At 37.9% G+C, this 18,297-nt stretch overlaps 1 protein-coding gene across 3 annotated transcripts in view; it reads right to left on the bottom strand.

The window, feature by feature from the left end:
* Ctnna2 (catenin alpha 2) overlaps positions 1-18,297 on the bottom strand; it is a 1,150,887-nt gene that overhangs the window by 1,078,798 nt on the left and 53,792 nt on the right. The window contains exon 1 of one of the 3 annotated variants that reach the window (XM_026787991.1): positions 9,897-9,933. The exons of the other annotated variants lie outside the window; for them this stretch is intronic. The gene's annotated coding sequence lies outside the window, so the exon portion shown is untranslated. Of the gene's footprint in view, positions 1-9,896; positions 9,934-18,297 lie in introns of those variants that run through there. 3 annotated transcript variants of the gene reach the window in all.

Raw genomic sequence — 18,297 nt, 5'->3', positions numbered from 1 at the left:
CACAGGGCAGGGAACCCTGATTGCTCTTCGGGCTGAGGAGGGAAGGAGACTTGATTGGGGGAGGGGGAGGGAAATGGGAGGCAGTGGCGGGGAAGAGACAGAAATCTTTAATAAATAAATAAATAAATAAATAAAAGCAAAACCCCAAAATATTAAATGCAATTGTTTCCCTACATTTGGAATAAAAGATAGACATTTAAATGTTTCAGTGTTTGAATAACTCTAGCATGCATATGACAAACATTTAACAACTAAATGAAAAAATTGAAACAGCTACTGATATATACAACTCTCTACTTCCTAGCATGTTTGAAAATGTCTGAAAACAAAAATAATAACAGCTAATGTTTACTAAGCACTTGCCTTGAGCCTAGAAGGCTTTAAACACTCACACCCTTCATTCTTTTGATTAATATGAGAAGTAAGATCAATTATAATTACCATTTTACACATTAAAAAAACCAAGGCACTTTCAGTTTTAAAAACATATCCTTCAAGTCAAGTGTCTAGTTGAGACAGCATTCCGGGCCATTGTCCTAATACTCTTCAACCACTCCGAATCCCAGGCTAGTCACTCTCTGGGTAGAATGGCTTGCTTATCATCTACCTGCTTTTCTGTCTTGTTATGGTTATTACACCAATACATGCAGAGATGTTTCTTCATTTGAATATTTTTTGTTTCAATATTTACATACTAAGGAAAGACATCACGCTAATGCATCCTCTGAATAACAGCTATAGAGGTCTGTTTTGAAGAAAAAAGATGTAAGCTAATTAGTATGTTATTTAAAATAATAAAACGAATCTATTTAGAGGACTATACTTGTTGACACTTTTTTTTATTTTATTGAGAAAAGGAAAAAAAACCAAGTTTCCCTCCTCCCAGTCTTTCACTTTCTTTCCCCTCCTCCCTCCCTTATTTCTCTTTCCCCACTCCTCTCCCCCTCCCTCTCCAGTCCAATGGGCAGTCAGGGTTCCCTGCCCTGTGGTTAGTCCTAGGTCCTCCCCCCTCCGTCTATATTTAGGAAGGTGAACATCCAAACTGGCTAGGCTCCCGCAAAGCCAGCACATTAAGTAGGATCAAAACCCCGTGCCATTGTCCTTAGCTTAACGAAGTCGGGACCACGAGGGGTGCACCCACCCATTGAGACAGTGGAGCTGATCTATTGGGAGCTCACCAAGGCCAGCTGGACTGTGAAGGGAAATGCATGGGATATAACTGGTCTCTCTGAACATGGCGAACAATGAGGACTGACTTGTTGACACTTTTGTCAGGAAAGCATTTCAATCACCCTGATAAATGCTGCTGGCACTACTGTTTCTCTGTAGTTTAGTGTGCACACACTCCACTCTGCTCTGCCCTCATCCATGTATAATGTTCACAATGGCCTGTTGCTCCAGTTCTATAATTTCCAAGGTCATCTACACCACAAGTGTGCACATGTATGTGTGTGCACACACACAGACACATGAAAACAGAAAAAAGAACCATTTGTTTAAAGATGTTGTATAGAACTGGCTAATTGTATTTAGATGAATAAAAAGGAAAGACAAATGGGGGCTTTTAAAAAATTTATATTTGGTGAAAATGATAAAATTATAGATATAGCAAGACATTATTTCCATGACCATTCAGTTGGAATATGTTCATCCTGGCAAAAATGTGAGGGGTTTATAACAGGTAATTGCTTTCAGAGGGACTATCAGAAGTTAACCCAATATGGTGCGGTGTAACAACAGTGTTTGGGAGCCTGACAGAGGAAAATCAGCCAGGGATAAATGCTAGAACATGCCTCGATAAAGAAATAAATGAAACATTTAGGAAACAGGGAAGAAGTCAAGAGTACATTAAATGTCATTTTTTCCTTATGGACAAGAAAACATGGCAGTAAAATCAAAGCCATTTCACCTTAAACTTGAAGCAAATGTGAATTTTAATTCAATGTTCTATTTTTCCCGCACATAGAGACTAATAGCCACTTGTTCATTCACCAGGAAACAGCATTACAGAAAAAAATTACTGAACTCAAATTATAAAGATTAGATAGACTTTATTCTCTTCACATTAAAAACTCATTATATTTCTCCTTTTTCTTCTATGACAATTTAAAAGTAAGGATAATTATACCGCATATTTGGTTTCTATCACAGCTATAACAAATTACTATGAACTTGGTGAACTGACCCATAAGAACCTACTATCTCACAGTTCTATATGTCTGACATGAATCTCATATCTAAGCCCAAATCAAAGCAATCTTGGAATTGTGTTTTCTTTTGGACATGACAAAGGAAACACTTTTTCCTTTCCTGATAGTTTCTTGGCTGAGTTTAATTCTGCAGGTTACAGAGCCAGTTACATTTCCTGAAGAGCTGACGACCACACCCAGATTCTTAGACCCCTGAATTCCCTATTCATGGGTCCCTCCTCCACCACTCAAGGCAGATGTTATGGGTGGAGTCCTTTTTCCACCACATATACCATATTCACTCCTTTGTTCTTGTTGCCATGACCAGAAATTATCTATGCTTTGAAGGATTGCTAAAAATAGAACTGCGAACCCCCTAATAATGCAGAACAGTTTCCTTGTCCACAGAATTTGATTTGCCATGGGAATTAAGATCACAGTGAGTTCAGAGGATTATAGTGTGGCCATCTTTGAAAGACTATTTTTAGCCCAATATATCACTTAAAAGCATAACACAGAAGTATTTAACCTAAAAATAAGAAATATATAAATTGTGGTCACTGCTCCCTTGGTGATAATGCTTTAGGAAGAAATACATAGTTTAATTGTTGGCTGATGCTCTTATAAAGGGTGCACTAAAAACTGCAGAGATGCTGGGCTTTGCTTTCCCCTGACTTCTAGGTATGACTTTTTTGACATTCTTGACTTGGCAGCACTTGTTAAGAATTTGGTGGACTGTAGTGATGGGCCAATACTAAAGAACACTTGCTGCTTTTGCAGAAGACTGGGGTTAAGTTCCCAGAACTCATGTCAGAAAGCTCACTACTGCTTTTTTCAGTTCCAGGAGATTTGATCTGATCCATTTTCTGGCCTACACTGGTACCTGCAACTGTACATGCTCAAGCACATACACACACACTCACACACACACAAATAAGTAGACAGATATACATATTATATATACATATACATACATACATAGGAAAAATTTGAAGAAAAATATGAACAGATAAAAAGGCAATAGATAGTGATCCAATAACATCCAACGAACTTGATCCAAAATCATTTGCCCTCTAAGATTTTCCTGAATTATTTGGAAGATATTTCACTGGGGCCAATGTCTCTAGCATACTTACAAAAATCAAATACAAATAGGTTTTTAAATTGATTTTTATTGAGCTCTACATTTTTTTCTGCTCCCCTCCCATCTTCAGTCATCCTCCAAGGTCTCCATGCTCCCAATTTACTCAGGAGATCTTGTCTTTTCCTACTTCCCAGACACTGAAAGAAACAATTAATAAAAGGGACCTCCTGAAACTGAAAAACTTCTGTAAAGCAAAGGACATAGTCAACAAGATAAAAGACAATCTACAGAATGGGAAAGATCTTCACTAACGTCACATCAGACAGAGGTTGATCTCCAAAATATACAAAGAACTTAGGAAATTGGTCATCAAAAGAACAAACAATCCAATAAAAAATGGAGTACAGACCTAAACAGAAAACTCTCAACAGAGGAATCTAAAATGGCTGAAAGACACTTAAGGAAATGTTCAACATCTTTAGTCAACAACTCTGAGATTCCATCTTACACCTGTAGGAATGGCCAAGATCAAAAACACTGATGACAACTTATGCTGGAGTGGTTGTGGGAAAAAGGGAACACTCCTGCATTACTGATGGGAATGCAAGTTGGTACAGTCCCTTCGGGTGTCAGTGTCGCTTTTTCATTGAATTTCGGAATTTTTTACAATTGATTTTTAAAATTTCTTCTGATACATACTATGGTTGTAGAAAGAGGGACTTGGCAAACTCATAAATAAATCAAAATACTTTATGTGAATTTAGAAGGTGACAAGATCCCGTGTTCCTTTGATGTCAAGGTGAAGGCTGCCATGGTGGGTATCTCCTAACCACCTGACCAGCTCAGAATCTTCTCACCTTTCTTGAAGCACTGACAAAGTCTAGGAACATCAAAGATGTAGCTTCAGCACTTTGGCTTCCATCATCAATGTCTTTTATTGTTGTTCTTGTTCTGAAGAATAACCAGCCACTCAGTCTTGCTGTAGCTCCCGCAAATGGACTGCTGTTGCAAAAACCCAGAACTACAAATATTTAATTTGAATGACAAAAGGAGAGGAGGAAGAATGACTTAACCTATCCCATTGATGGAGGTTGGATATTCAATGGGCCTTACAACTCTTTTAAATGGAGCATTCAATATTTGATGAGATATTAATAGTCAGCGAGCATTCTACTCTCAGTAGCCATGACAGAGATCCAGAAAGAAAAAGAAAGTTTGTGTACCAGAAGCACACATTCTAATAGTGAACTGCATTCTCAGGCTCCAGGCACTCAAGACACACCAGCATTACTGCATACAGAATGGAACCTGGCTTATTGCCAGATTACGACATTATGACAAAATATTTCTGAAAATAATTAAAAAGCAGAGAAGGAGGGAGGAGAAGTTAAGACATAGGTGTGTAGTATGAGCAGTAATGTCAGCACTGACAGGATTTCTAAATAAACTGCCAGAGGCAGCAATGATAGTTAAGAGGCAGAGCCTGACAGAAAGCTTTTGGAGATGTTGAGATACACATCTTAACATGACAAGCACTTAGATACAAAGTGAAGGAAAAGAAGGAAACAAGCAGCTAGTGAGGATATGAGAAAGTGGATATTCAGTAAGAGAAATATGGAGGCTAGACGTAAAACTGTAGCAACCAAAACACAATCAGCAATCAGCCCACAAACCACAGAAATCCAGCCCAGAGCCCCTAAGCAGGATTGCAGCATTTTATTGACTGTAAAGCCTGTGCAAGGCAGAAGATATAGGGCACATGACCTTTGGAAAAAGATAGAATATAAATGCTACTTGTAAATATACTATCATAAATAACTATGTTTCTACTTCATGTAAATATAAAAATTTGAGATGAATGATAAACTTGAATGTGAAAGAAAAATGATAAAACATTGGTCTGTGTGTATATATATTCCCATTCTTTAAGACCAAACAGTGTCCCTATTTGTCCCAAGAACAAACACAAGCTAAAATAATAGTGAAATATCTTCTAAGTAGGAGTGTCAAAGTAACTTATACAATGGAAGGCTACATACTATAAGAGGAAATAGTTGAAACTTAAAGAACAAGCAATGTAATTTTGAAGAAATGATAATGAAGTTACACATATTTATGAGAAAAATAAAACCTAAACAGGAGACAAAAACACTAAGTAATTAATCAAATATGGACTTCCCATCATGGAGCTTATGAAAAGTTGCTGCTCAACTCTGATATAGCTTCAATGTTGGCAGTTATCTGCTATAATTCAAATGTTGGACACTGTGCTAACCATTCCACACAGGTATTTCCACATGGCAGCTTTGCACATCGGTCTGATGAATCCTCATTGAAGGTGGTTCTGTGTTAACACGTATGGTGTAGTCTGTTTTTTATTTAACATTTCCACTAGTTACTCTCATCATTGTGGTCGCAAAATACCTTATAAAAGTAAATCAAGGAAAGGTTAATAATGGCTCATGGTTTACAGCCAGGAACTTGAGATGGATGGTCACCCTGCATCTGCAGTCTGAAAGCAGAGAGAAGGATTCTGGACTCTTGCTTCATCTTTTTTCTCTTCTTATTCAGTCTGGACATGCTGGTTCTGCCCACATACCAATTTTGTCTTCCTTCCTCAGTAAAAATTCTCAATAGCCTATCTGACATCCCCAGAGGTATACCATCTAGGTGTTTCCCAATGCAGTTGACAATTGAGATGAGCCATCCAAACAACTGAATGTCTGAAGATTCATCACTTAAAATATGATATTGGTAAGTCTGGAGACATAGCTCAATGGTAAGAGTGTGTACTGCACTTACACACACATAGTCACACACACACACATATATATATATATACATTGCATATGTATATATAATATGTACATATACATTATGTGTAATATAAAAATATTTTAAGATAAAAACATACAAGAAAAAAATGACATAGTCACCTTCTGAAATATAAGAACTGAGTAAAACTTATGTTCTGCCCTTAAACCTGCAAATGTCTTCAGCTTTGAGCAGTGGCATGAAGCAGAACTGCCATAGCCACTTGCAAAGTGCTAGCACTTGCACTGCTGAGCACACCATAGCCACATGCAGAGTGCTAGCACTGCTGAGCACACCATAGCCACATGCAGAGTGCTAGCACTGCTGAGCACACCTCGGGACACCACTTCTTGCTGCACATGTGACCTAAGAGGATTCTGTGATTATGTGGGAGGAAAAATATTATTGTTATTTTTAAACTCCAAAGTAATTAGTAGTTTAAAACAAAGCACATACTTTCCATAATAATTTAAAATTAATAAAGATTAATTTCCCCAAATAATGTTATGCAATCTTCCTTAATTGCAAATTCCTTTTTATTTATAACACATATTAATTGCATATATTATTGAGGTTCAAGGTGATCTTCTTTGTTATTTGTCTTAGTTAGGGCTTCTACTGTTAATAGTAAACACCATCACTAGAAGTAGCTTGGGAAGGAGAGGTGTTTGTTTTTTTTTTTTTTTTTTTTTTTCTGCTTACAGTTCCACATCACAATCCATCACTGAATGAATTTATAACAGGAACTCAAATAGGGCAGAATCCTGGACACAGGAGTTGATGCAGAGCAATGGGGGGTGCTACTTACTGACTTCCTTCCCAAGATTCATTCAGCCTGCTTCCTTATAGCACCCAAGACCCCCTACCTATGGGTAGCAAAGGCCACATTGGGATGGACCCAGGCCCACTAACATTAATCAGTAATTAAGAAAATACAACAAAGGCTCGCCCTTAGGCCAATCTGGTTGGAGAATATACTCACTTGAGGTTACTTCCTCCCAAATAACTCTAGCTTATATCAAGTTGACATAAAATGATCACATCATTTTTTTAGCCAGATTTTATTAGATTTTAATTTTATTTATGTGCAGATGTGTGCTTCTGTAAATAGGTGCCATAATGGTATTTCCTAGATCTCGAGCTGTGAAGATCCTGAGCTGAGTGCAAGACACTGGACTCAGGGCCTCTTCCTCAAGTATCATTTATTTCCAAATTAGTATTGGCATTGTTAATTTTCCCCAAATTGCATGTCTACATAAAAATTAGATCTGAGGGTTAAGAGATTAAAATTATGAATTTTAACCATATATGTGTGTGTGCAAATCATAAATAAAATTGGTGTAGCTAATATATTCAAAAATTTATTTAGTTAAATGGAATTTTTTTTTCATGTTTCAAGGAGGCCTAGTATACTCTGAAACTTGTCCTGTGGTAGTTAATGGTGAAACCTTGAATATATTATATATTCCTTTATTATTATAAAATAATAATCCTTTGAGTCCAGTAATAAGTTTTAAATCAGCATAATAACTGAATATTATCTAGCACAAGCCTTAAGCAAGTGAACTATGGTTCTCCCATTAAATAATGTTAATTTAATCTCACTGATAACATAGAGTAAAATAACAAACTCGTACAAGCTTAAGTATATAGAACCCACATGAAGACATGGTAATCGACTTCCATGCATTTGGTTTTGAAGATTTGGGTAAAACACATTCTTATTAAATTGGAAGTTATACTACATTTATCTTAGTATGTGCTTATTTTCTAAATGCTACATAATAAAGCTATTACCTTTAGAAAACATCCCTTGGCCAACTTTATTTATTAAGGAAATACTGAAATTATTCCTTAAGTTTGATAAAAAAAAGTGTGTGTGTGTGTGTGTGTGTGTGTGTGTGTGTGTGTGTGTGAAAATGAGGATATTGTTTTATTTGCAGAGGTCAGAAAAAGGGGATAAGATCTTCTGAAGCTGGAGTTACTGGTGATTTTGTATGGTCCAATGCAGGTACCGGGAATGAACCTCACGTTCTCTACAGATTAATGTTCTTAATTACTGAGTGGTCTCTCAGACCTTCACAACTTATTTAAAAAGCAATGCTAAATGCAGAGGGCATTTTATTTGAACTATGTAAATAATTAGAAGTTTTACAAGAGTCACAACACTCAGCAGAGATATTAGTTAAATGATTAAGGGGAAACTACCCTAAAATTGAACCACGAGGGGTGCACCCACCCACTGAGACAGTGGGGCTGATCTATTGTGAGCTCACCAAGGCCAGCTGGACTATGACTGAAAAAGCATGGGATAAAACCGGACTCTCTGAACATGGCGAGCAATGAGGGCTGATGAGAAGCCAAGGACAATGGCATGGGGTTTTGACCCTACTTCATGTTCTGGCTATGTGGGAGCCTAGCCAGTTTGGATGTTCACCTTCCTAGACACGGACGGAGCGGGGAAGACCTTGGACTTTCCACAGGGCAGGGAACCCTGACTGCTCTTTGGACTGGAGAGGGAGGGGGAAAGGAGTGGGGGGAGGGGAAGAAGGGTGGGAGGAGGGGGAGGGAAATGGGAGGCTGGGAGGAGGCTGAAACTTTTTTTTTCCTTTTCTCAATAAAATAAATAAATAAATTTAATTTCAATTTATTACTTGATCCTGAACATGAGACTCAACTAAAATCAAACTAATAGAGTTTACACTGCTTTTTTTTTTTTAAATTTTAAGTGAATAAAGTAAAATGGATTCTTCTGAAAAAGGAGTGTGTAAGAAAAACTAAGAGCACAGACACAGATTATTGCATTTTCAGAATGATATACATTGAAGTAATGGTGACTAAAACAATGTTAGAAAACTGTTCCCTATAGAAGCATCATTATTCCTTCTTGTTAAATCGTCTCTTCTCTGCAGACAGATGACTGGATATTATCAAAGCAATGAGCACTGGATGCCTCAATATCTCTCCATTGGTTATTTACTGCACTGAGATGGCCACTACTGACAAATGCTGTGCATAATTTGAGAATGTACTCAGAGACTAATGGTGACAAACTTTCTTCTTGTTTTGATTTTTTTAAGGAAAAATAAAAAATCCAAAGTCAGTCATTCCTATGTAAACCCAATATAAAAAAAAATATGAAGTTACAGTGGGGAAAGCGATGTAATAGTGCAAACAGTTACGTGCCAAGCCCTTTACTATATTCCTTGTGTTCATATTCTCCTTTGTATTCACAGCCATCCTAAGGACTGTTATGGTTCTCGTGCATTTGGCAGTCAGGTAATTAAGGTTCCATAATGGTCACTGGCTTGACTAGGTCTCATTTCTACTGCCAGGGTTCAAGCACAGATTACTTAGTCAAAATGGATGCCTTTTATTTTTAATACAGTTCAGATAGACCCTTAATTGATTTATTGCACAAAGAATTTCTGCTATCCCTGTTTATGTCTCTTATTCATGCATGCAGCTTTCTAGTAACATACGCTGACACCTCCAAATTGGGCAAAATTTATGGCACAGGACACTCATTACCCATGAGGGTACAGGATTCCTGAAATGGTGGAAAGCTGCTGCCTCTTCACAATGGGTTCTTTTAGGAAAGCAGTCTTTCTTACAGACAGAGGCACATTATTCCTAAAAACAGCATAATTCCAGCTACAGCACTTTAAAAATATATTATCTTCATTTTGTTAAACGAGAGCCGCCAGTTACCATCCATCACAAGATCACTTTTGACAGGAAAGCCACCAGAAGCGCCCATGTGTGCAGCTTTGAAACTGCAAATGCTTCTCACTAAATGTTTGATGTACCTGAGCACAGTTCAGAAGGAAGACACTAGTCCAAACAATTTTCTTCCAGGGTATGACATCAGTGCTTTCCTCTGTTTCTTCAAGTGACTCTTGTTGAGGCGCCTGTGGAAGATCAATGGCTGAATTGCCTCTCAGAATCTCAATATTTTTGGAAAGGCAACAACCAAGATTTGGGCGACACATTCATACTTCTCTTTTCTCATCAGACACATATCTGAGGAGAAAGTGCAAAAAGTACTTACTGCTTAAGAGTTTCTACATATCCCTTGAGGATAATTCAGCAACTGCTAGATGATGGAACAAAAGCTACGCACCATAAATTCAAAAGTCCTGTCATCATGAAAAAAATCCTCTCTTGGGATTTGGGAGATGGCTCAGCAGGTAATGTGGTTGCTGCACAAGTATGAGGGCCTGAATCCCAGCACCCCTGTAAATGTCGCGCACAGTGGCACAGTGCTGTATTTCCACCACTAGGAATGGAAACAAGAGGATCCCTCCCTTGAGCTTGCTGGCCCGCCAGGCTGGTTAGATCTACATTAGCAAACTCCAGCTTCAGTAAAAGACATTGACTCAAAAAATAAAACAAATGAGTGAGTAAGCAAATAATAAAGTTGAAAGCTATAGAAGAAGTCATCCAATGTCCAACTCTGGCTTCTGCACAGACACATACATACATACACACATACTCACGGGTAAGTGAATAAGATGTCTAACCTCCCACCTTTCTATGATTCATAAGGATTCCATTTGCTGCAGCAAGCACACATAGCTTAGCCTACAGCCATGATACCAGACTGGGCATTTTAATATCTCTTTGTATTTTTAGTGCTTCCTGTTTGTTTTTTAATCATAGTATGTATCCTTTTATTTTCTATTTTTTATTGAAAATATATTTTTATAGGATATATCTTGCCCATTTGTTTTCTAAAATGGACACAAGAATAAGAAAAACCATGAATCCATGTTTGAGATATTAGAAGTCTGAGTTGTTCCTTGGTGAACTTTAGTTGGAGGTTGAACTTGCTGATGAACACACCACTGAAATAAGGTCAAATCCACACATTAATACACATCACTAGGGCTTCCATTTGAAGGGAACTAGCAGAACCTGGACCAGATATGTGTCAGGCTTCAAGTTCTTCCACTTTTCTGACTAAATTCTTCCGCAGATGGTGTCTTGAAACAGTCTAAGTAGAAGCTTAAGAACAAGAATGTTAGATGTCTTCTATACATACAGCACTGGCACTTGTTGACCGTTTTATGGGGACTCCCAGCTTAGTAGGAATTCCAGGAGCAACAGTGTATTCTTATTTGTACAAAGCTAATGTCATATTGTGCTTTGTCAGCAATTTTCTTTTGTGTGTGTGTGTGTGTGTGTGTGTGTGTGTGTATGTGTGTGTGTGTGTGTATGCAGATGTGGAGTTCAGAAGGTTACTAGGTTACAGTGGGAGTCAGTTCTGCTTCCATCAGGTGGACCCCAAGATTGAAGTGAAACTGTCAATCTTGGCAGCAAGCACCTTTACACACTCAGCCATTTTGCCATCTGGCCATCATACACCTTATATTTTGTACATCCAAAACATGTCTTTTTAACAGGTCTATAGTGTATGAAATTAGTATTCTTAAATGTCTTAAAGACTGTAAAAATGTAGTCTGATGCTTTCTTAAAAGGTAAAAACAAATAAAAGACAAATGAGTATGTTCTGTGGTATGTAGATCAAGAGAAACAGGGAAATAATTTCCCTACTTCATATTTAATTATAATGTAAATAATGAGCTATGTATGAAACAGTCTACCATGGAAGCTGTCAAGCAAACTTGGCCACAGAGTGTGTAGCAAACTTTTCGTGGATATTTTTAAATTTATGCAAGTGTCTCTAGTAAAATGAAGGTGATGTTCATTGTCAGAGACTTTTTTTGTAACTTTAAAGGTTTATTTTCTTAAACTTTTATTTGTGTGTGTGTGTGTGTGTGTGTGTGTGTGTGTGTGTGTGTGTGTGTGTGTGTGTGTGTGATTACATGTATCAAGAGTCCAGAAGAAGGCACTGGATCCCCAGGAGCTGAAGTTACAGGAGGGATGTGGGCCACCTAGAATGCTTCAAGTAAAAGAACTAGGGTCCTCTTCAAGGGCAGGACAAGTTCTCACCCACTGAGCCATCTTTTCATCCCATCTTGTGACCTTAACCTTGAGTCAGTAAAGCTACACAGGAAAGAACCACATCAGCCACACATGTCTCTTCACTCCAGGTTTGTCTCTTTCCCTCCACAGTTTAGCCCCTGCATTTTCCTTGAAAATAATCAAAGGCAGAAGCTCAATAGAAGAATCAAAAAGGATCAAAGCAGAGATGTTTTGGCTGCAGCTGGAATCTCACCAGCTCAGTCCCCCTCCTCCTATCCATGCCGTGTTTTCAGGAATCCCTGGAGTTTGGTGGAATACAGTTGGAAACCATCTGCTGTACACCAAGTCATCTCATAAAATTAATGTGGAAGGGAGCCAAGTCTAAAAATGTGAAGAATTAAACATCAATACAAAAGATTCATTATAATTCAATATAACAATATGAGAACTCTTGGGTTAGTGTATGATTAATGACAAAATCAATGAGGCTGAAAATGTGCAACCTGAGTGTTTGCCATAGAAAGACATCACAGGGTGTGGGTAGAGTCTTCAGTTATTGACCTCATAACAGGAAGGGAGATAGTCTCAAAATATGGACAGTACTGGGGTAAGAGCGAAAAGACAATGGTCTGTGGAGGTGAAGGAAGTAGCACAGGCAAGATGCTGTCAAACAAGGGAAAAGATCTCACCAGCGGCAAATATGGGTCGCCTGACAGCTCAAATAGGGGCCTGGGAGGGTAAAGTTAAATCCAGACATCTGTCAGGGCCAGGTCATTTCAAGTTAATGAGCTCTATTCCATCCTGAAGGATGCAGGGAATGACGAGAGGCTTCTGAACAAGGTAGTTGTATGGTTAAAGTTGTTCTGGAATTTTATTCAGGGAGAAGTGTGAACTAAACTAGGAAAGGATGATTCTAGAAAAAAGATCAGTTAGGGTGTCTGCCTGTTTGCAGCCATCCAGCAGTCAACAAGATAGCAGCAGATCAATTATGAAGAAGCATGATCTGAAGAGAGTTAGAAAGTTACCTGCCACTGCAGATATTTGAGACTTATTCTGAATATCTAATCTGACTTTGGCAAAAGAGCAGAGGACCTCAAAAGATAATGGAACTATGTGACCTCTAATGACTCCTTGATCTGGTGTTTGATGTAATGCAGGAAAAGTCAAAGAAAATAAGATATTTAAATTACCTAATTTAAAGCTTGTCCTGGAGTGATAACAAAAAGAAAGACATATCTCCAAGATAAACCATCCATCTACTATTGAGCATTCCGAAAGAGAAATGGAAAATGGGGCCAGCATCTTCTAAAATGTCATAATACTTTAAGTAAAAATGAGTAGTATGCTGACATGCACTGTTTCTTACAATTTATTGAGCCTCATTTTTCTAGGTTACATATCAAAAATATGACTTAGGACAAAGGGTTCACAAGACCACACTCCCAGTAAAGGATCTATTGGCAGTTAATGGCTTCTGGGCCAGAGACCATTAATTTTCTTAAGGGTTGTGACCCATGGCACACTGCTCTAGTAGGATGCCTTACACACATGTATGACACAAATTGGACTCAACAGATTATAAAAACAAAAGAGGACATGAAGTGAGAAGGGGAATGTGGTGGTGGGAAGTCTGGGAAGAATTTGGTGGGTAAGGAATGAATATGACCAAACTACACTGTACACTTGTTTTAAATCCTCAAATAATAAACACAAATATATTTCTAAGAAAAAGAAACCAGGCTGTGGTGGTGCATGCCATTAATCCCAGCACTCAGGTGACAGAGCAGGTGGATTTCTTGATTATGAGGCCAATCTGCTCTACAAAGTGAGGTCCAGGATAGCCACAGATGTCACGCAGAGAAGCCCTGCCTTGAAAAACAAAACAAAACATAAAACCAAAGAAAAAGGATGAAAGAGCAAACAGGATTGTCACAGACAAAACACAATATTAAAAAGCTGTATGTAAATCATGTAGTCCTTTCAATCAGCTCCATAGACCAAACAGAATGCAATATAGGGAAAATAACATCTGCCTATGAATGCAATGTGTATACTTTACAGTGTGGGTTTATTATATTTTCTTCCCTGCTGGTCTCCTGGGATCAGGATTACATTTTCTTTCATTTTCTTTATAACTTGGAATAGTATGGAATCTACATGTTTCACTTGAAAGAAAACAGGTAACTAATCCATGCCCTATGAATCCACCATGACCCTTACCTTACTTAATAAACTTATAATTTTTACATGTTAAAGTTACAGCTGTGACATTCTTGTATGTACTTTCCTTAATGTGTCCCAAATGAAACTGGCATATTTTCTCCATCTTTTCTAATTTATTAAAGTGCTTGTATGATCTGTGGTTCAATTATTCCAAGCTCCTATTATCTTCTCCTTTGCTGATTTGTAAATTTCATCTACAGGTTCTTAACATAATATAACAATATTTCTTAAACATATGCCATATATAGCCCTAAAATAAATATCAAGAACTTATTTCTGAAAGAATTTTTGATATAAAAGGTGACATGTTTATATTTATTATAACAGACTATTTTTTAATATAAATTAAAACATTTTATTGATTATTTTCATGTATTATTATTTATTGATTTTTATTCTTTTTTTTGAAAAAAAATCAATTTTTAATTAAAAAAAACTAGACAAACATTGTCTAAATTTGAGGAACAATGTCTTCTTTTTCAGCAATGAATACATTTCAATGTGTGAAAAGAAAATAACAGACTATTTTTAAAGATATTTTTTTCAATGGTATGCTGTGTGTCTGTGCATCTGAGTAGGGGTATGTGCCCATCGATGTAGTACTCAGAAGAGTTGGAAGAGAACATTGGGTGTCCTGTAGCTAGTTTCAGGTAATGTGAGACTTTCAAACACTGATGTTGGGAACCAAACGCAGGTCCCTGAAAGAAGAGTACATTCTCTTTGACCTGCCTCTCTACTCCCTCTAACAAATAGACATTTTCAAAATGAACTAAATCTCAGCCTATGCATGCTACAAAACTTCTTGATGATGGGTATAACTTTACTAAAGGGGATAACTGAATAAGGAAGGGGATTTCCTGCACGGATAGCACCATTGAGCAGCTGTCATTGGAGCCACATTCTTGTTTTTTTATGGGGAGGCAGCTTACTAAGGGGTATCAAGGCTGAGGTAGTATCTCAATTGGAGTTTTTATTGCTGTGAAGAGACACCATGACCACAACAACCTTTAATAAAACATTTTATCAGTGGCTCACTTACAGTTTCAGAGATTCAGTTCATTATCATCATGATGGGGAGTATGGCAGAGTGAAGGCAGGTGTGGTGCTGGAGCTGAGAGTACTACATCTTGCAGGCAACAGAAAGGTGACTGCGCCCGGCGGTGGTGATGCACGCCTTTAATCCCAGCACTCGGGAGGCAGAGGCAGGCAGATCTCTGTGAGTTCGACACCAGCCTGGTCTACAAGAGCTAGTTCCAGGACAGGCTCCAAAACCACAGAGAAACCCTGTCTCGAAAAACAAAAAAAAAAACAAAAAAAAAAAAAAAAAAACCAGAAAGGTGACTGCAAGTGACACTGAGGGAAACTTGATCAAAAGAGACCTTAAGGCCCACCCAACAGTAACACACTTCTTCCACAAGGTCATATCCACACCACAAAGCCACACCACCTAATAGTGTTGATCCCCATGAGATTGCAGGAGCTAATTCTACTCAAACTACCACAGAAAGAAAGCAAAGCTGTGGATCCCTTTCCTATCCTATGGTGCTTCTCAAAGACTGAAATTCTGGTTCTCTAGTATCGGCTATGCCTGCATTGCAGAGCCTCTCTCTGTGTTTATTCTCAACTACATTTCTTATAGCCCGGTATATTCACAAAATCAATCCCACCACATTCCCTGGGAACATTTGCACCTCAGAACTTACCTGACAGAATACTGTCCTACCACTTGGCATACATACTGACATCTTCTCTGCTGTCTAGGTACTGCCACTTTCCATTCCTATCAGTCCACTTTTTCTGTATGGGCCTTGTAGTTTGCATTGCCTGAAAACTCCACATTTGGACTGAGGACTCTTACCTAGCGTTTAGCTTCTTCACACTCACTGAACCTGGTACCACCTTGATAGACATCACAATAAATACTCACCTGGTCTCAAACTGCAGCCCCAGAAAAGATTAAGATTTAGTCAAGCAAGTGCACCAGCCAGAACTCATCCTGCTTTGTCATTTGACTGGCACATATAGATAAAGATCAAATGTGCCTAAAATGCCGAGAAGGGCCAGAATAAAGTTCTTCAAAAAAACAAAAGATAAGACAACACTATTAAAGAGATAAAATTAAAGAGATAAAATACAGCAAAAAAAAAAAACAAAGCAGAGCCAATAATATCAACAAAAAATAAGATTTTAAAAAGTAGCATTTCATTAAACTAGGCTCCTACAATCTCAAAGCTCTGGTCAAGGTTTCTTCATGGAAAAAAAAAATCTCTTTTCTAAACTCAGCTTTGTCCTTTAACAAAAGAAATCTTTTTTTTTTCAGGGTTGGAGAACTAGCTCTGTAGTTAAGAGTACACACTGAACCTGCAGAGGATTCAAGCTCAGTTCCCATCACCAACTGGGCAGCTCACACCACCTTCAACTCTAGCTCCAGGAGAATTTGGTGCCCTATGTTGACCCCTATGAACACTGCACTCTTATGTACCTACCAACACATAGGCACACACAGGTACATAATTTAAAAGAAAATAAATTAGCTGGGTGGCAGTGGTGCATGCTTGCCTTTAATCCCAGCACTTGGGGGGCAGAGGCAGGTGGATCTCTGTGAGTTCAAGGCCAACCTGGACAACAAGAGCTAGTTCCAGGACAGGCTCCGAAGCAACAGAGAAACCCTGTCTCTAAAATAAACAAACAAACAAACAAACAAACAAACACATTTACTGGGATGGAGAGATGGATGAGCAGTTAAAAGCACTTGCTGCTCTTGTAAAAATTTATATTTGGTTCCAGCAGAGACATCAGGTGCTTCACAACTTCTGATGCCCACTGCTGGCCTCTGTGAGGACTTACATGTGTGTGGCACACATACAGACACTCAGGCACAAATAAATTAAGAAAAATAAATACAAAACAAAATAATCACTTCTTTATTCAGTTGTATATTTTAAAACATCTGCTTAGGTGGACCTGTGTCCTTCCTGTGGGTTAACACAAACTCATGAAGTTTCTATCTCATATCACTTTTGACTTTATAACCTAACCAAGGTTGACTATTTCCTATTTTCTCATGTATTACAATGTCTGAAGTAAATTATTATAAAGCAATTTAGGCTTTAACATATTGTTTTAATAAGCTTTCTAGATTGAGGAAGACTTATAATAATAATAACTCCAAACAAAATTCTGTTTCAAAATACAGCATTGATGTGGGATTCCCCTCTGTATGCTGTGGAAACAATTGATTAATAAAGAATCTGCTTTGGGCCTATTGCAGCACAGAATAGGGAAAGGCGGGAATTCCAAGCAAATAGAACAGGAGAGAGTAGGAGGGAAAAAAAAAGAAGCCATGTAGCTGCCACATGAGACAGACACCAGATGTCAGAAGAAACTTACCCGTAGGCCACAACCACATGGTGATACACAGATTAATGGAAATAGGTTAATTTAAGATTTAAGAGCTAGCTAGAAATATGCAAACGCTAATAGGCCAAGCAATGTTTTAATTAATACAGTTTCTGTGTGCTTATTTTGGGTCTGGGCAGTGGGGAAACAAACGAGAGGTCTCCACCTACACAGCATGACTTTGAAGCTAGTTCACACTAACACACTAGGACCATGTGGATAGACTGTGAAGAAAAAAAGGAAGAAAGAATTACAAGATTTGTTTTCACTTCTCCCCCCCCAACATTTTACTAGTATATATATATATATATATATATACATATATATATTTATATATATATATATCATCATTTTTTCTAACAGTTTCTTTCATTGGAATAACTATCTTTTTTTGACTATATGCTTTTCTGTGTATACACACAATACTGAGAAGAAAAAAGTAGGGAAATATTTTATGGCCTGGAAAAATGGCTCAGCAGTGAATAGGACTTGCTGCTCTGGCAGAAGATTGAAATTTAGTTCCCAGACTCTCATTAGGAGGCTCACATTGCCTATAACTCAAGCTCCACGGGATCTGACACTCTTTTCCAGCTTTGTGGGTACAGAAAGCATGTGGTGTACAGAAAGACAGAGTCAAATCAAGTAGACACACTCAAATCA

This window comes from Microtus ochrogaster, assembly GCF_000317375.1.
Source record: "Microtus ochrogaster isolate Prairie Vole_2 chromosome 14 unlocalized genomic scaffold, MicOch1.0 chr14_random_3, whole genome shotgun sequence".
Lineage (NCBI taxonomy): Eukaryota > Metazoa > Chordata > Mammalia > Rodentia > Cricetidae > Microtus > Microtus ochrogaster.
Note: the sequence above shows the minus strand (reverse complement) of the source record. Positions and strands in the feature narration are given on the sequence as shown.